Genomic DNA, 20743 nt, shown 5'->3' on the forward strand with positions numbered 1-20743 from the left:
AAGCAAACCAAAATAGCAAATGAAGATAAATGAACTGATTAAGTCACAGACACTTCTAGCAGGTAGGTAAACAGTCAACACATAAGTTTCAAGGTCTCATAACAGCCCCGCCAGAGGCTGCAATTCTTGCTGCAATTTATTTTATAACACTATAGATTAAAAATTCAGAAAACAATTGACAGTATTTAATGTGAACAAATATTTGACAAGCAAAGGAGAACTGTGCAAACTGAAGCCTTTTGTAGAATCTGGAAATAAAAAGTGCATAAAGACTGTCCTGCAGAGCTGGCTAATAAGGATTAAAGTCCGTCTAAGTATAAGACTGAAGTACAGGCTGCTCCAAAGAAAGCAAGGAACACAGGACAGTCCTGTCTTAAAGTACAGGCATGAGGGAACTATTTGCAAGTGCCTGAAGAGATGTTTCAGGACTTGACTCCACTGACAGCAATTCTAGGTTCCCTGTGTATGATGGGGTGTTTTCCATACATGAAGCAAGTCTAACATTTTGTACATGCATGTGTATATGCAGATTATTCCTTCTACTAAATATGCAGATAAATGCATGAAAATGAGCATTCTCACTGAGCTTCTGTACAAAAAGAAATGCTCTGTTGTTTGTGTAGATTGTCTTGACACCAAATGCGTTAGATGGCTGTCTTCAATTCAGCTCAAGTAGATTTGGTTTTTTACAGCGTCATTTTGAATATTGTGTACTATATTGCTTCTTAAAATTTGGATTACTTTCTATCTATATTATTCAATTAATTATTTTTATATATAGTTATTCATATATTTAAACTTTGGGCAACAGCAGAATTGGTGTAAGTCAAAACATTACTTTGTCCTTCTGTGTAGGGTAGTTGCATGTTACATTGTTTTTCTTTTCTTTGTGAAATGTATCCTGTGTACTTCTCCGGCAATTTAACTGTGGTATTAAGTGAAGAGTTGTACTTAAAAACATAAACCAAGTTGTTGCTTGACAATTAGGAAGTCTTGCATTATTTGATCACCAGTTCCCTACAGAATTCTACCCAGCACACTAGCAGGGTTCCCATGGAAACAACAACCCTATTAAAGCCTACAAGAAGTCCTGTCTTGCTCCAGTTTCTCCCCCCCTCCGCCTCTTTTTTAGCTAGTTTGTATTATGCATAAGCACTTCATTTCAAATGGTGCAATAAATGGGAGGATTTAATCCCCTCATTAAATGGAATATATTGCTTTTCATAATAAGCTCTGAAATTCTGTGCACCAACTGTTCTGTCCTTGTGCTCCTGTCCTAATTTTAGGTAGTTTTATATTAGGGGGGATATGGCTATTCGTTTACAAGTTAGCCACATTATTTGTGAGCTAAGAAGATTTAAGCTACAAGTGTGACACACCTCAAATAATGTGAACAATTAAGTAGCGAATAGATTGCTTAGGAAGGCTGTACAATCTCCATTATTTGGTGGGGTTTTTCTGCTTTTTTTTTTTTTTACCTGCAGAACTATGTGAGATTAGTGGGGGGAAGGTTATAATTTGCAACCCTTTTTAAATTTCCTAATGGAGGCATCTACCCCTTTTTAGGACATAGACTTACTTTTCTCAGTTATTGTCTTAAGAAGTAGAGCCACTGTTCTATGAACTAAAAATCAAAACCCACTGATGATTCATTTCTCATTTTTATTCTTTAAAACATATTGTCATCTTCTTTGTTCTGTAGGGTTGTTTGCCTGTTTTTAGTAAGCCAATGACTTTCCAAAAAGTTCAGCTTCATGGTTCTGAGATGTAAGTTAATTCTGGATAGGTGATCTAGATATTTATTAAACATTTCAGTATTGATTCAGCCCTATTCAGTACATGTAGAACTGTATTTGTAAATGCTGAGTCAGGTTAGGAATTAAGATCAACATGAGATACAAAGTTTAGACCCATTTCAAGAAAAGATTTTTTAAAATTTGACAGTTTGTGGCAAATTAACTTCTCAGTGGGTAGATGTGAAAGTAGTTATTTCAAAGTCATCGTTACCACCGTGCTCACTAGCCTTGGCAGATCCAGAATTTGCAAATGAATTCTTGCAAAGTGAGAGAATGGACCCAAATGTATAAAATATGTAAAGATAAGTAAAAGGCTTATAAGTATCAAAATGTGCAAAAAAGTAGTGTGTGCGCTATTCTTCATGGCACCGTAATACCCCTATTAAAAACAATGGGAATGACTGAAAGCAGAATTAAGCTGTGTGAAAACCAAAGACTGAGGGTTTGTAAAAAAAACAAAGGGGGAGAAGTGATCAAGACTGCTATTTTTCTGTCATGCTTACTTTTTCTAGTGGCTTTTAAAAAAAAAAAAAGCAAGTTCACTTTCATGGCATGTGATTTACATCAGTTTACTAACTTGTTTAGTCCATCTCTGAATTTCCATAGTTCTTAAAGAGTCCTAACACTCAGAGTGTCGGGTTTTTTCTTGGACTGAAATGTTTGCATTAAACATTTCTGCTGGGCTTTGAAGTCTTTGTATGCAACTGAGATGTTGGCAACTGCAGAGAAATCATACTTGCAAAAAAAACATTGTTTAGCTGAGAAAACAATTTTTATAAAAGATTCATTCAACAGGATAGGAGTAAATACATTGTTTAATCCATCTTTTTAATGGAAACTAAGATGTGTTATCTCAGTAATAGAAGCATCATAGAGTTTAAGAAGGCTGCTTTTTTTCTGCATGGCTTTTTGCATTTCTCAAATGTGCCTCTTCTCATGATAATTCATTTTCATATTACGTGATTAATTCACATAACCACTACTTAACATTTTTAGTTCATTTTATGATAGTTCTCAAAACTTTTAGATGTTAGGAAGGCTGTTTAATGACCAAAGAGTTCAAAAGCTTCCTGTAAGATGGACTTAAGTGAACCTACAAGTTGGAGTGGTATTTAGCTGGATTTGGAATAGGCAGGATGTGAGGGATTCCTTCAACCATCTTCAATATAGAAGCCTACATGTTGATCAGTTGTCTGGACTAGATTTAACATCTAACACTCATTTAAAATGAGCCAGCACTGTGCAGTGGCAGCCCAGAAAGCCAACCACGTCCTGGCCTGCATCAAAGGAAGCGTGGACAGCAGGCTCAGGGAGGTGATTCTGCCCCTCTACTCTGCTCTGGTGAGACCCCACCTGGGGTACTGTGTCCAGCTCTGGAGCCCCCAAGAAGGACATGGACCTGTTGGAACAGGTCCAGAGCAGGGCCACAAAGATGATCGGAGGGCTGGAGCGCCTCTCCTATGAGGACAGGCTAAGACAGTTGGTGTTGTTCAGCCTGGAGAAGAGAAGGCTCCAGGGAGAACTTATAGCAGTCTTTCACTTAAAGGTGGCCTACAAAAAAGGGGGAGAGGGTCCCTTTATCAGGGAGTGTTGTGATAGGATGAGGGGCAACAGTTTTAAACTGCAAGGTAGATTTAGATTAGATATTAGGAAGAAATTCTTTATTGTGAGAGTGGTGAGACACTGGAACAGGCTGCCCAGACAAATTGTGGATGCCTCATCCCTGGACGTGTTCAAGGCCAGGCTGGATGGGGCTTTGAGCAACTTGGTCTAGTGGAAGGTGCCCCTTCCCATGGCAGGGGGGTTGGAACTAGATGATCTTTAAGGTCCCTTCCAACCCAAACCATTCTATGATTCTACGATTTAAGGCCACAAAAGACAAGACTGAATGGCAAATAGTCTAATTGCATCAGAGAGGCTCATAAGGCTTGATTACAACACAGTACGTTCATTAAAAAAATTTAAAAAATCCAGCAAGATAAACTTCATAAATCTGCCGCATTTTTAATGAAAAAAATATATTTGCTAGAATTTGCTTGGTCCAATTTTGTTCAATATATTCATTAATGACCTAGATGAGGGGACAGAGTGTATCCTCAGCAAGTTTGCTGATGATACCAAGCTGGGAGGGGTGGCTGACACTCCAGAGGGCCGTGCTGCCATCCAGCATGACCTTGACAGGCTGGAGAGCTGGGCAGAGAAGAACCTAATGAGGTTCAACAAAAGCAAGTGTAAGGTCCTGTACCTGGGAAGGAAGAATGCCAAACACCAGTATAGGTTAGGGGCGGACATGCTGGGAAGCAGCTCTGAGGAGAAGGACCTGGGGGTCCTGGTAGACAGCAAATTATCCATGAGCCAGCAGTGTGCCCTTGTCGCCAAGAAGGCCAATGGCATCCTGGGCTGCATAGGGAAGACTGTGGCCAGTAGGTCGAGGGAGGTCATTCACCCCCTCTACTCTGCACTGGTGAGGCCACAACTGGAGTACTGCGTCCAGTTTTGGGCTCCCCAGTTCAAGAGGGACAGGGAACTACTGGAGCGAGTCCAGCGAAGGGCAATCAAGATGATTATGGGACTGGAGCACCTCCCTTATGAGGAAAGGCTGAAAGAGCTGGGACTCTTTAGCCTGGAGAAGAGAAGGTTGAGGGGGGACCTGATTAATGTTTACAAGTACCTAAAGGGTGGGTTTACGGAGGACGGAGCCAGGCTCTTTTCAGTGGTTCCCAGCGACAGGACAAGGGGCAATGGGCACAAGTTAGAACATAGGAAGTTCCGTTCAAATACACGGAAAAACTTCTTTACGGTGAGGGTGACAAGAGCACTGGAACAGGCTGCCCAGGGAGGTTGTGGAGTCCCCTTCTCTGGAGATTTTCAAGACCTGCCTGGATGCAGCCCTGAGGGATGTGCTTTTTGTAATCCTGCTCTAGCAGGGGAGTTGGACTAGATGATCTCTAGAGGTCCCTTCCAACTCTGAAGATTCCGTGATTCCGTGAAAAGTCTAACAATAATTTTATATATTTTTCATATTTGTCCTTCAAATAATAGTCATAACGATACAGCAAAAGTATGATGTTATTATTATATAAATATAGGTAATGTTTATTTATAAAATACATAAATATATATTTTTATGTAAAAGCTATAATGGAGTGACTTTCTATATATATCCATGAGCTTGTGATATTATTTTTGAGGTAATTGAGTTCACTTGTATTTTTGAAGTGGTATGCCACAGGCTGATAATTGCACTTTTGATTTGTCACAAGTTCTAATGTTTTAAAAGCATAACTTTTTAATCTTCATTTGTAGTCATTCCTGCAGAAGTATACGAAATTCCTGAATCAGACAATGGGGTAGGAATAAAGCAGAACATACTTCTGAAATAGCAGTCATAGAATCATAGAATCATTTTGGTTGGAAGAGACCTTCAAGATCATCAAGTCCAAGCATTAACCTAGCACTGCTATGTTACCTCTATACAATGTCCCTCAGCACTACACGTACACATCTTTTAAATACCTCCAAGGATGGAGACTCAACCACTTCCCTGGGCATCCTGTTCCAATGCTTGATAACTCTTTCAGTGAAGAAATTTTTCCTAATATCCAATCTAAATTTCCCCTGGTGCAACTTGAGGCCATTTCTTCTTGTCCTATCACTTACTACTTGGGAAAAGAGATCAACACCCACCTCTCTACAACCTTCTTTCTAGTAGTTGCAGAGACCAATAAGGTCTCCCTAGAGCTTCCTTTTCTCCAGGCTAAACAACAGAAGTTCCCTGAGAGAAACATAACTACTTGTAGAAACAGCTTAGGTTTAGAATATGAGAAAAAAGTTTTTTTCAACATTTAAAATACAAAGTAAGAAAAGTTCTCTTCAACCACAGCTCTAGTCCTTCAAAAACAAACAACAACCAAGGTAAAAGTCCTTATTTTCTGTGGTGGTGGTTGGCTGTAGCACAGAAAAGTAATAGAAATATCGAGCAGTAGAACTTACAAATCTTGGCTCTCCGGTGCTTTCCCTTCTGTGGATTTTCAGTGCCCAATAGTATGACTGTATTCAGACTCTAGTATTTTCTGCAATGGGAGCAGTAATTTATCTCTATCCAGCTGCCTGTTTTCATGAAAACCTTAGCACTGTTTTTCAAAATGTGTCTTTACTGAAAAATTTGATTACTTAGGCTATACATTCAAAAGCTTCTGGAATTGGAAGAAGCCAAGCTGAAATTCTTAGGGTTTGTACAATCAATTCAGCATCGAGTTTCAACAATGCAGTCCTGGGCTTCTCTTGCATTTTGCTACTCTAGTAATCATATGCGCTATGTTCTCCTAAGTATAATGTTTAATTTATATGACAACAATTTATGCTGTTGTTGAATTATTTAACTTTCAGGTAGTCTGTGTTGTAATGTAAGGAATGTGTTTTTCTTTGATTCTAACTGTTACACTGACATCATAATGAAAATAGCATGTTATGCATTTTATTACTGTATTATTACATTTTGTGCATTGAGAATTGTCACTTCATGCAAATATTCTGGGAGCCAATGAATTATATGACTTTTCTCAGCCATTGTTTTTTTTCTTGTTGATTTTCTTTGCTGTTCGTGCACTGAAGATGCCCAGACACATAACTGGAATTTGCATTGTGTCAACATTGATATTAAAACCCGATTCATTTTAGAATGAGTTTTTTTAAATTCTTCTGATATGAAATTTATCATGCTGACCTGGGCTTTTTTTTTCCTCATGTACTTCTAAATACCTTTGCTGATTAAAATCTTGCTTTTCTGTGTGATGCCATTGGTCCAGAGGGAATTGCAAAACCTATCCGTCATTACACATATCACCCCATCATCTTCATAAGCAGTATGACCCAACAAAGATGAGAAGTATTGCAACTGAATATATAAATATGTCCATATGTATATATCAGGGAGGTAGAGTCTGTTGTCATGGAGTATTTAGAATACTGACAAATCAAATCAGTTTTAAACTTTAAAACTGAATTTTACTAAATCCACGTATTAACAGCACACTTTGTGCAAACAGTTAGTTCTTACATATTGTTACTTAACATTATTTATACAAAACTGTTGGTCTTGAAAACATATCCTTGACAGTCATTCTCATGCAATGGTCAGGACATTGCTTTGTAGTTAGTTGTGCTTATCTTTCAACTTTATTACTTGGATACCTCCAATATGCAGCTACAAACATCTTTGCCCCTTTAGTGATCACATTGCTCACATAATTCTCAAAAATGCTTGTGTATTGTGTCTCTCTGTGGCATCACAAAGAAGCTTATGTACTACTGGTTATGCTGTTACATTGGTTACACTGTTTCAGTGCACTTATATTAGGGTTCAAGGCAAGTAAATATTAATTACATCCTGATTAATGCACATTTATTTATACGTGTCATAGGCCTCTGTTCTGGCTACAGGAGTCGGATGGAAAAAACCAAACAAACAAAAAAAAGGAATTGGGAATTCTATCTCTCTCACTGACTTCCTGTCTGGTATGTCCAGTATGTCCGTATCTCTTGTACTGAGGAGCTGAGCACTGGACTCAGTATTCCAGATGCGAGGTAACTTCCCCCTAGCTGCTTCATGCACTTCACCACTCTTTAAGCTCAGCTGTTCAGTCAGTTTTCAATACACCTCACTGACCCTTTATCTATCCCATACTTTATCAGTTTGTCTATAAGGTTTTTAGAGGAGATGTTAAAAGCTTTGCTAAAGTGAAGATAATACACATGGCTCTCCATCTACCCTGTCAGTAAAACCATTAACATGGCTATCTCATTGGCTCAGTATTTCTCCTTACCTTAATGAATCAAGACTGACTACTTCCAATCACCTTTTTGTCCTTCATATGTTTCAAAATGATTTCTAGAGGGTTGGTTCTGTTACCTTCCCAGTGATCGAGGTGAGGCTGAACAGCATGTAGCTCCCTGAATCTCCCTTCTTGCGCTACTTAAAGATAGGAGTGAGTTATACTTTCTTCCAGTGCTCAGGAACCTCCCCACTGTCACCACAACCTTTCAGTAATAATTGACAGTAGCGTTGCAGCGACATTGGCCAGCTCATGAGCACATCCCACCAGATCCTGTGGACTTAGGTATGCCCAGTTTGTTAAAATGTTCCTAGATTGATCTTCCATCACCAAGGTTAATTCTTGCTTGCTCCAGACTTTCTCACTGGTCTGGAATTCCTGAAGGCAAGTCTTACGGGGGTAAAAAAAGGCAATGAGTACTTTGACTTTTCCATGTCCTTTGTCACAAAGAGCCCCTGCCCCGTTAGCAGAAGGCTCACATTTCCCCTAGTCCTCCTTTTGCTGACAACATACCTGTAGAAGGTGTAACACACCTGTGGTTAGAATTTGTCATCAGTGCACTGTATCAAACTTGTGGATTGCTTGTGATCTCTGTGTTGTCCCTTCAGCAGATCTCAGGGTGGTGTAAGTCCCTAAGTGGACAGGGCCTGCAAATGTGAAGCTTCTTCCAGTTGTTTGAAGAAGGCCTCATCTACTTCTTCCTCCATCATCTCCCCTGTCTTCCTACTTTAAAGCTGTCCTCACCAGGTTGTCCAGCCTCTTGCCAAAGATATTTTTGCCTCACCTCTTGGATCCCATCTCTTCCAAGCAGTTCTCAATCCTCAGAGATGGTCCCATTGCCATAAAAGCTGAATGCCTGTCATCCATATCTGATATGTAAGCACTTGTTGCTCAATAGGATCCATTCACTCCCTCTCACAAAATTCCCCCTTATTGGCAGGACTGAGGAAATAAACACCCGAGCCCCTACTCAGTCCTTGAGCCTCAGCCCAGGGTTGGGTAGCTGTGCTTGATATTTTCCAGGTCTCCCATCACAGTGTTAGTGGCCACATGGAAGAGAAGCAAGGTCTGAAGGCTGGAAAAGCCTCAGCAATGTTTGGGATCTGAACCCCTGACAAGCACCAAACCTCCCTCGATGACAAGTTTGCAGGTGGAGGCCTCTATCCCCTGCCACAGGGAGTCTCCCACTGCTGTCGTTTCCCACTTCCTGCTGGTTTTGCTGCAGAACTCAGGTTCAGCTAGTTTGAGTGCTTTGCTGGACTTAGGTCCCAGCCCCTCACCTACTACCAGGGCACTGACCCACTCTGTAGCTGCAGAGCTACAGGAGGAGCAGGAGCCGTCCTGGTGTCGGAAGTCACAAGCTTCCAGTCTTCATCATCATGGAGTTCCATTTCCTGTGATATTAAAAAGGTAATGGTAGCAGCAACATTAATGAGGTTTCTCTGCATTCATTAGGTGATCTGCACTATTATCCACCATTAAATCACTAATCAGATGGAAAATAATTTCTTGTCTGTATTTACATTGTGTGTTCCTTTCCATACACAATAAGGTTTTGAGTGTCACAATAAAACCATCCGGTGGTATGATGAGATATGAGTGGCAGAGGCATTTAGATACAGGAAGGAGATATATTCAACTTACATCTGAAAAACTTCTTTGTACATCCCTCAAGGAGAACACTGAAATGCTTATTTCTAAATGCTTCTGTGGTGTAAAAATCTTTTCCTTCAAGTTCTGATTTTAGTTTTCCAAATTTGAATGTGTCTGTGAACTTTTCAAATGCAAGGAGACTTAAATTAAGTTTGATAAATTTTGGCAAACAAGATAACAGAGCTGCCAAAGCAGTCATCGTAAATTGGCTGAGAAAACGTCTTCAGGAGAGGTTAAGTCCTGTTTCTCTCTTCTGGTGAAGCGGCAGTCACAGATCACACTCTGGGGTGCTGCATTTTAAGGCCTCTGCAAAATTAAGCAACTACAGAAACCTTGACTCTGAAATCTTCACATTTTCTCACCCTTAGACATTTTGTACTGGGATAAAAGGCAGATTCTTTTAGATATGTAACATTGCAGAAGTAAAGAGATCACAAATGTGCCACGGAAATTGTGCCTCCTGCTTTGCATGGTGCTTGGTAAGAATACACCCTGTTGTTTAGCTGTTTTATGAACCTGACTATATGGAATTATACGTTTTAGAAAGATGTTTTGATGAACATTTGCATTTTTCTTCCATTCATAAAAGGAAATTATTTTAAGCTACCATGCTCCTTGTAATCCAGTTTTCATGAGGCTAGAAGGTTCAAAGGACTAGACAATGAAAATTATGACAGACTCTTATGCCGCTAAGGTCCTATAGTGAATGTAATGTAGAAAATAAGTAAGAGTTGATTGCAGAGTGGTTTACATAAGAAGAGATTCAAGTGGTCTCATTCCACAGTTTTTATAGCAAAGGTAAAAAAGACTGAAGATGTATGCATTGCAATCCTTTCTCCATTGGATGGTGTACAAGTTGATGCACTTGTTCTAAGGAAAAAAAACAACTTTAAATATCAGGCCAAGAGAGCTGAAAATGAAACAAAGGGAAAGTATTCTTTTTTTCCCCTGATCTTGCTCTAGATAATTTACTAGATTATGGGCAGGGAAGTTCAAAAAATAGTAAGCTAATTCAGACAATAGATGTCCCTCTCTCTTGTTTTTCAATTTGTTTGGTTGTTTTTCTTTCCTATATCTAAGCTATCATAGAAATGACAGAAGAACAACTTTTGGGACCCAAGGAGGTTATCAAAACCAACACAAATCAAGTCACATAGGAACAATTCAAAAGATTTAGGAGTTGCCAGGTGACAGCTCTTACTTAAAGTTAAAATGTGTCCATCATACAGTTTTGTCAAATATTTCTATTATATATTCATGGGGCTTTGAGAAACGATAAATTTTTCTAACAGGTACCTGTCAACTTTAATGTAAATTGATTTTTTAGGCAACAGTATAAATTCTGCAAAATTCTAACCAGGTATTATTAATACATGAACTTAAAACTGTAAAATTGATAACATGATGTACCTGATAATAAAATAGACATTAGTAATTTCTCTGATACAAATCAAGATAAACCTAGAAGCCTTACTGAAGACTAAAAAAAGTTTTATTGAAATTTCAATTTTGATTTCACGTTACTATTTCATTAAAACACCAACAAAAATATCTATACTTCTTTGGGTTTGATAAAAAAAAAAAACAGCTGATTTTTTTCCTCCCTAATCTAGACAACTTGGTAATAGTTTTCAAAATGGAATTCAGAAATTGAAATATTTACATATTTATTGAATTAAATAGGGGTTTTTTTTGGAAGCATAGCTTTTGAGATGGCAAGGAGGAACTCCAATTGGGATGAAGCATAGCACATTTTGAACCAGTCTTTAAAAGCAGAAGGGACTTGCAATAAAGAAATTCAAGGAGGAATTTGAGCAACATTCGAATCTCTGAAAACGTATGTTTACTGACCTCTCTGGGGAATCTGTTCCAGTTTTGATTTTTCTTATTGTGAAAAAGTTTCTCCTTATATCTACTGTGAATCTCTCTTTAGGGCCCTCTGCCTCTTGTTCTCCATGTACCACTGCAAATAACTTGCCTCTGTTGTCTCAATAGCCTCCATGTAGGCACTGGGGGCTGCGGTCAGGTCCCTGCAAGATGCTTCATCTCTGGACTGAACTGGCCCTGTTCCCTCAGTCTCCTCAGCGCTCCAGTCCCAACAACCCTGGTGATCCTTTGTTGAATTCACTCCAGTTTATCCACATCTTTTCTTTCTTTTTTTCTGGGGGGGAAGGGAAGGTGGTTGTGCAAAATTATATGCTGTCATAGACAGAAGCTATCAAAACCAAAACTGTAATAGGATTTAAGACAGGATTTGAAAATAGATTTCCCCCTTCCAACATGACTCTGAAACCTATATCCTTCTCTTCAGCCTGTTCCCACTTCAGAAATATCTAGCAGTTTCTTGAATTGAAACAAACTCCTCAGAACTGTCGACATGGGCAGTGTAATTAAGTGCACCCTCAGCAAGTCTGCCAATGACACCTAGCTGTGTGGTGCAGTTGACATGCTGGAAGGAAAGGATGCTATCCAGAAGGACTTTGACAGGCTTGAGAGATGGGCCTGTGTGAACCTCATGACGTTTAACAAGGCCAAGTGCAAGGTCCTGCATGTGGGTCGTGACAATCCCATGTACAAACACAGGCTAGGCAAAAAAGTGGATTAAGAGCAGCCCTGAGGAGAAGGACTTGGGGGCTGTTGGTTGATAAGAAGCTCAACAGGAGCCCGCAATGTGTACTTGTGGCCCAGAAACCAACCCCATCCTGGGCTGTATCAAAAGACGCATGGCCAGCAGGTCAAGGGAGGTGATTCTGCCCCTCTACTCTGCTCTCATGAGACCCCACCTGGACGCCACTTCACTCCTTCATTCCTGATTCTTCTACCCTCCCCTTGGAGTGGCACAGGGGGACAGGGAACAGGGGTTTTTGTCAGTCCATAACACTTCCTCCTTCCTCTCACAATTTTCCCCTGCTCATGCATGTGGTCCATCCCAGTTCTTCAAGAACTGCTCTAGTGTAGATTCTTTCCATGGGGCACAGTCCTTAAGGAACAGACTGCTCCTGTATGGGCTGTTCTCCATTGGCCACAGTTCCTGTTACAAGAACCTGCTCCAGCATGGGCTCTCCACAGATGGCAGCTTCCTTCAGGGTTTATCCACCTTCTGCGGCATGGGATCCTCCACAGGCTGCAATATGGATATCTGCTCCACCGTGGCCCTCCATGGGCTTCAGGGGAACAACTTGCATCATTATGATCTTCTTCACTGTCTGCAAGGGAACCTCTGCTTCGGTGCATGTAGCACTTCCTACCCCTCCTTCCCCCCCTCCTAGGTGTCTGCAAGGTTGCTTCTCTCACATTTTCCTCCCTCCACTCTCTGTCAGTTGGTGCACAGTGTTTTTTACCCTTTCTTAAATATGTTATCACACAGGTGCCACCAGCATTGCTGATTGCCTCAGTTTTGGTCAGTGGTGGGTGGGTGTGTCTTGGGGCTGTCTGAAACTGTCTCCCTCCAACATGTGGGCGGCCCCTGATCTCTTCTCACAGAGAGAATTAATAACAGATAAATAAAATAAGTACCACTTTAAATACTTAAGTACTTGTGATATTTTTATTTTATACATTAGCATAATCCTCTTTTTGATAGAGCAGTGTCTCAATTACAGCTGTGTTAATAATTTCTTTGTGATTCAGAGGCAAAACTGCAAGACCAGATGTAAAAATCAAGCATCACTAAACTCATACTTTAATATAGTCCCTTTACTGAGAAATTAAAAAAAAAAAAAAATAGCAAGAGTTCTTGTATTATTTCTAAAATCTCAACTAATATGTTGTGTAACATCTCTTATGTTTGCCAAGCTTGGTTTAAAGACAAGAGAAATTTTAAAGACAAAATTAATTTCAAAACCATATTAAAAACCTTGTTATTTTCAGTTATTAAAAATAACTGAAAATAAAAATAATTTATTTTCAAATTGATGAATTGAAATATTTACTTTTATGTCTTTTTTCCCCTTTTCTTTGCAGTAATTTCTTCTTTCCTTCTGTATTCCATTTTTAATGAACTTTTAAGTCTTCTGCTCCTCAGCAACTCAAACAGTTAATATCAGGCTTAAAAGCTATGAGATCTGAATTAATATCTTAATGCAGAATTGCTAAGTTTTATTGTGTCACAAAGGAAATAGTTTGATCAGCAAGAAACCTTTTCTTTTTAATTTCTTCTGTTGTGCTTACACAAGGAAGGCCTGTCCAAATATTTTCATTTAGATTACCTCGTCTTGTTTGTAAGCAATAAAAGCAGTAATCCCTCCCCAACGTTCATTTTTATGTGAGAAAGAGATGTATTTCATTCTCTTGCTGAAAAACAGCAGTAAAGGAACAGCTGGCTGATGTACAGACTAGTCGGTTATCTCACTTTGTTAAACATGCTTGTGAGTTAATCCATCAAATTTGAAGTCAGTCTCGAAGAACAAAAAATTCTAAAAAAATGAACAACCTATGTACATTTTTAACCGAACAGCTTCTGATGCTTTACAAATATGTAGGTTAGAATTCAGCAGACTGCACACATTTCATGTTTGTGTGTTTTTTCAATAAAAAACTCCAAACAATTGGCTTTACCTGACAAGATTTTTCCAGTGTTAGAATTTTTCCTTTCTTCTTTATAGATAAAATAATACATGACATCACTGTGCAGTGTTTACTAGAAAACAATTACTTTTCCGGTAACCCTTCCGAAGAGCCCAATTCACCTAGATCACACCCACAACGTGACATTTCCTTGCAAGAAAAACAGGTCTCGCCGAGTTTTAATTTATTGCCAGTTAACACAAACATTTAGTTACTGATTCAGGATCTGAGAAACAAAAGAAGACAAAAACTTAAACACTTAGGGAAAAGAAGTTTCCTCCCCCTTCACCTGGGTCAACTTTGTTCCAGACCCCACTCACCCCTCCCGCTCTCTGCTCCCCTTGCTCCCGCCGCACCTCACCTCAGCCTGACAGCGAGGCGAGGCGCGGGGAGGTGTGTGAGGTGACAGCGCCTCCTGGTTTCCTTTTTCCCTCATCCTAGTCTCCCACTCTTACCCTTTGTTTCAGCATGGCTTCCTCCAGAGGACGCACTCCCTCCAGGACGTTCTATATGTATAGTCTTCGGTGTGTCCTCGCATGCATTCCTTTCTGTATTCCCCTTTGTGACTCCTCCCATGTTACCTCCTGCCTTTTCCCGCAGCTCCTCTGTAGCTGCCATTTTGTAAGACGGGGGGTCGGCGCCATTGCTGGCAGAACCGCCTGGAACCGGCTGTGACCGGCACGGGCCAGTTTATGGCCTCCTCCCACACAGGTCACTCCTGCAGCTCCCCTGACAATTTTGCCCAGTACCGAGCTCTAGGTAGACCTAAGCTGTGAGGGTGTTGGTAGTATTTTCCCTATGGCATAGCTCATTTTTGTGGTTCTATCTCAAAAGAGGCAGGTTAGGAGGCAATTTATTCCATTTAACTTCTGCCAGAGCACCATTTAAGCTCCCGAGCTTCCTCACCTTTTTAGCTACAGGTGCTATTATTTGATTTTTTTGCTGGCTGTCAAAGCTGTATAAATTTTACAGCTATACTGAGCATACAAGTGCAAAGCGAAGGGATTTGAGGATGTGAATCATGTCAATTTATAATCATCCTTGGGTTTATTTGGAATTTAAAATATGCAAGTTTTACAAATTGCAACACAAAGCCATAGAAAATGAGACTTCCATATGTCCTCAAGAAATGTTTTATGTCCCTCTTCTCAAAAGCTGGATGAATTTTATCTAAGTTATTAATGGAAAATCTTCTGCAAAGCTATCCTTAAAAGATTTTAAGTTGATGGATGTTTTGCAATCATTGCATTTAAATTTCTGAAAGATGTAAGGTTATTCTGAGGATAAATTATGAACAAAGGCTGACATTTTTTATTATTGCAGGTTTGTAGAAAGAGCCAACATATAATTGTTTCTCAGAAATTAGATATACGTATGTCTATATCTTTAATTATATTAATATATATACATAATATGTAATACAATATTATGTATGATATATTATATATTATTTTTCATTATATTTGTACATATATATATCTTTCATCATATTTGGACTTTTTGGATATATCAGAATATTAAATGAAACTAAAACGTAATATGCATTACACTACATATGCTGTTCTCTACACGTTAAAGACCCATTAATTTATTCTCTGACTTTGAATATTAGATTATCAAGACTGAGTTAAACTAGTTGGATAACTAGTTTTTATATAGTGGGGCAAGAACACCGTTGCCAAAAGGCTTGCTAACCTAGTGAGGAGGTCTTTAAAGTAGGTTTATTGGGGTTGGTGACCAAAGCTTGCAGGTTTGTCGGAGACTGGGGAATGGGGGGAAGCATTCATGGGGCGATGAGGGATTTTCTTGCACTCTTTTTGAGAAAGTGAGGTGACCAGGGACACATCTCAGGTGCCTATATGCAAATACATGCAGCATGGGAAACTGGAGTCCTGCAATAGATGCATACGGGCTCTCCAAGAGAGGTGGGTAGGAGTAAGTGTAGTACTTTGTGCAAGGAGTAAGCGTTGTACTTTGTACAAACTTGCAAGGAGTAAGTGTTGTACTTTGTGCAAAAGTGGGAGCAGAGGGAACTCTGCTAGAAAATGGCATTACCTGTGGAGCTTCTTACAGATATTACTGTAACTCACCATTAATCTATTACTATGTTCATTTGCAAATTTCATAATCAGATTATTATACTATAGACTTTAAAACTGAGCTTAACTTTTTAAGGGGCTTTCCACTTCAGCCTGTATAGTTTCCTTTCTGCTGCTTGTCTGTGGCACAGACAATGAAGGAACTTAATAAGAAACACATTCTAAGTAGTTGGTTGGTTGGTTGTTTTGGTTTTTTTTATTAAAGCAGTATACGATGTGCAGAAAATTGCAAAGCTGGAGTGTATATAAGAGCATTGGATTAAACACTGGCCAAGTGTGACATTGGAAATTTGTGAAAGTTGCTGACAGATAAACCAGCAAATTCAGACTTGTGGAAAATTAAGTTCAAAATGTGTTATGTAGCTGCTTCTCAATGCTGTGCTCTGTAAAAGCAGTCTCAGTGTATAAACATACAGACCTATAAAGGGGAAAATAATAAGCATAAAATGCTTATGTAGTAGTAATAGCCAAGTTAATTCTGAGCTTCCTCAAAAAAACTGGTAAATAGTTCTATATAATTGTTATAGACATATTTTAAAACATTCATAATGAGTGTCTATTAAAAACAAAAACCCCTCTCTAAACAGTGATTAACGGGGATGCTATCTCGCATTTTTAATTTATTTATTTTTTATTTAGAGCTAGCCTTTGACAAACTTTCAGAAGTAACAAAAAGAGACAAGGTCCTTGTGAAAGAAACTACCTTCTGATTCAGAAATGTTTGTATAAATTAAATTATAGCTAAGATAACTAAGATTGCCTTTTTAATAGACAATAATGTTTGCTTTGTTATGTCAAGTTACTGCCTGGAGGAGATAATCTCATTTTCTTTACCCTTTACTTTGAAGGTAATTGATTAAAAATCTTAGTTAGAAAACAGTGGTAGAATTTTATAACAAAACTGTTTTTTTTTTTCTGTCAGAATCAAGATTACAGCTGAAGGGTTGTGGTTTTGGAAAAACATCAAAAAGGACTATCTACATAATTAGTTTCCATTTTCATTCTACTTTATTGCATCAAATAATCATGAGCTGTTTCAGAAGGACATAAAAGCAATACCTTTCATTTATAAACATCTGAAAATACTTAGAATTATGCTTCACTTTCCACATAATTATTTTATGCATGTAAGTGGTTAATTTATGTTCGATGTATGATAAATATGCAGTGATAGAGAATGCCATTTTTCAGGGTCCCTGTTTTCTTCAGTTGCCCGTCAGAAATCATAACAGTTAGATAGCAATACTTAAGGCAGCGGTTGAGCCTCAAATAAAATTCTGTTGATGGTTAGAGTTTGTGTAGACACATACATATGTGCGTGTGTTTGCTACGCAGAAACAGGTAAAGCAGTTTTTCACCACACCACTGTAATCAGTAGTTAATGTTACGTGTTCGGCTATATTAAATTCTTTTTAAGAGAACTGGAGTTTCTCAAAGAATTGATTGCTTTCTACTGTAAAGATCTTTCATGATCTTCAGAGGAGAAGTAGTTATTAATATGTATATTTAAGAGCAATAATTAATATGACTGAAAAAAGAGACATCATTATGTCTGGGGTTGTACCTGAACTACATTGTGAAGTGTATGCCATGAATTTCATATAGACTGTGTAGCTAAGATCAAGGTATAGAGGGATTACTGCAGGTCCTCTCAGCTTTTCTTGATGGGTTTCTTCAAAAGTGTCTCACCTTGCTCAGAACTTTTATTGACAATTGTAAATATCATTGCTTTAACTTGGAAAGTTGCTATACTTTTTTTTTTCTCACATTGTTTTCAAGAATAGGGAACAGACATCTATTACACTATGATGAGTTGAGTTATGCACTTAAATTTAACTGTTCGGTACACTATAAATATCTGTATAGATAACGTGATACATTGTATGCCAGATTAAAGCTTGATGTACCATGCAATCTCATTGAATTCTCACTGAAATCAATGAATTTGCATGGTCTATAAATCACTGATAACATTGCCTGTCTTTGATCATCTATCTTCTTGAAAATTGCGGTTCAATATTTATGTAATGTTGTTTTGAATATCACTGAAACCTACAAGAGTAAGCAGAAAATTAAATAAGACTAACTAGAGAAATATATTTTCAAAATTTATTATGAAAAAGAAACAGTGAACAGCAAACCAGGAAGATGGTTAGGAAATCTAATGTAAATTAATTTTCACCAGAAATTACTTAAATATATACTCATTTCACATTAAATTTTTTAATGGGCATTTAGCCATAATTTAAAAAAGAAGAAAAGAAAAAGCTGCATGTATCTATTTATGTAAATGAAAAACAGTCTGTCTACACAAAAAGCAAAATAAAATCCCAAACCCCTTAAAATCTTTGTACTCTCATAATCATCACTCACATCATAATATCAGTGATACTGTCTCTGCATAAGAGCCCTTATGCATATTCAAATATAGATCTTCATTTGAATTCATAATACCTTGAAAAGCTTTTCTAAGCCAAGTCCCCACTTGCATATCACTTTGAAAAATCTTCCCCTTTCAGCATATGGTTAAGATCAGAGAAGTATGTTTGGAAAAATGACATCTTGGCTGTATGTGTATTTTTTGCATTTATGCCTTCATATCACATTTGCAAGTTTGTAGGTTAGATAAATTTTCCCAGTAGGTGAGAAAATAAATTTTATTTGAAAATGCAGGATAGGAATTTTTAAAGTTTTGTTTTGTTTTGTTTTGTTTTGTTTTGTTTTGTTTTGTTTTTTTAAATGCCATCAATGTTAGCTATGTATTTGTAATTGCACAATGTCAGATTCTGTCAGGTCTTAACTAAAGTATAGCCTTCTTACCATTCCTGTGACTGTTTTTCTCCATATTTGGTAACTGGAAATTAAAAGAATGGGGACAAATACACAATTCTTTCAAGGCATTTAGGTGCTTAACTGCTGTTTAGGTATTACATTTTGATTGCAGTGGTTGTAGTGTTAGGCACTTAAATATCTTTGAGGACTCCTACCTCAGTGGTTTGACAACAGTGATTCAGAAAGCTGTGGAAAAGGCATAGAAAGAGGGGGATTCTCAGGGCTCTGTATAGAAATCACTGCAAAGATCATCTTTCCCCCCTTTTTTCCTTGTTCATGTGTCACTATTGGACATGTTGCATAGTGATGAAGATTGGCCACTGTTAGTCTTCATAAAAGTTCTCTTATCAGTTATTATTTTACTTGTAATGTTTCATAGCTGCCATCTAAGCAATTATGCTGTTTCAATGTGATAGAAATACAGGTGCTAAGAGAGGACTGCACAGAAACAATTATTACCTTTTCTTTTATTTGTCAGGGTCTTATGCACTATCAAGTCAGTGGTAGAACTGCTGTCAACTTCGGTGTTTGCCAGATTACTTGAAGATCAAATCTCTTTTCCAGTGGCTTCACAACTTAAGGCGCCAAACATTTTCATGGGTATTAATGTTTGTTAGCCTTCTCCCAGGTGTGAGCTTTTACCTATGAGGATCGGACTGCAAGACTGGAACCAAATAAATCCCAAGCAAATGATATTGTAGGTGGAGGTCTATAGGAACACAGCACAGTAATTCTGTTATTTATTGGGCTAATGCGTGTATAACAGAGGCTAATATGATGTCTGGTGTTCTCTTGGTTACATTTACAGCACTTAAATGTAGTTAGTATTAATTTTATTTGTAGCAAATTCGCTACATGAATCAGAACAAAATACATCATGATTTGTCTGTACCATTTTGCTGTTGTAGCAAAATTACATTTTGGCAAAAATCTCTGAACAGATGTGGCTCAGAAATAGCGGACATGCTCATTGACACAGCTTGTGTTTTTAAACACAGTCACTCTTTTTTCTTTTAAGTATTGGTAAAGTATAGCAACATTTTTAGTGAACAGTTTTTTGTGTTGCTAAGAACTAGGATAGGTTTCTCTGTAACTCATTTGTGAAAAGGAAAAATAATCTCTGTAGTACAGTATTTTTCAAAAGCGTTCTACTTTTGAGTCTCAGAGAAAGCTATTCCAAAATCTTTGGTCTTGCATCATACTCCTAGGTTTTAATTTGTTCCATGAGCTGAAAACCTATTTTACATGCTACTATTTGTGTTTTCAGTTTGTGTAAGCTTCAGTAATTTAGCTGTGAAAATTTACCTATAAGAACTTTTTCGAATCAGTACTTCATAAAACACATTCCAATCAATATTTAAAAATCAATATACAGATCCTTTAAAATCATTGAACCAGTACGTTACCCATTGTTTTAATGGACATTTTACTTCTGTGAACTAACAATTAAAAATTATTCTACTGATTGTCCTTAATGCATAAAACCAAAATTTCATTGTTACCATTTTATATTTTTTTTATTCCTTTCCCAGTAAAGGACCTGAACCTGTGATGTGATGAGGTTCCTCAGTTTTATTGTATTTATTGGATGCTAAGTGTACTGGCTAATTAGTAAGATTAAAGCCAAGATATGTTTTTACTTTAGTTTTTCTATCTGGTCATATAATAATTTAGCAGAATTTTTAAAAGACAAATCCTGGTATTTTAAACTCCTAAACTACTGTAATTAAGAGGTTTCCAACAGTCATTAAATTTTTTCTTTCTGTTAGAAGTGAGTCATTATGTGTGTCAGAATTCTTTAAAGCTTTTTTTTTCTGTGATGCTGTACTCCTTAAGTTTTTTTTTAATCTTTTTCATTAATTTTTCAACAGTATTGACGTTTTTTTCAGGATCTAGGGCAAGTTTTATTCATGTTAGCACTCTAATTAAGCAGAAACAGGAATTGCTTTTCAGGTATGCTTCA

General features: G+C 37.8%; 1 protein-coding gene across 3 annotated transcripts in view; it reads left to right on the top strand.

Annotated features, from left to right (window-relative positions):
- CSMD3 (CUB and Sushi multiple domains 3) overlaps positions 1 to 20743 on the top strand; it is a 688054-nt gene that overhangs the window by 172996 nt on the left and 494315 nt on the right. The window lies entirely within an intron of this gene.

The sequence above is a fragment of the Rissa tridactyla genome, chromosome 2 (assembly GCF_028500815.1).
Source record: "Rissa tridactyla isolate bRisTri1 chromosome 2, bRisTri1.patW.cur.20221130, whole genome shotgun sequence".
In the NCBI taxonomy this organism is placed as follows: Eukaryota; Metazoa; Chordata; class Aves; order Charadriiformes; family Laridae; genus Rissa; species Rissa tridactyla.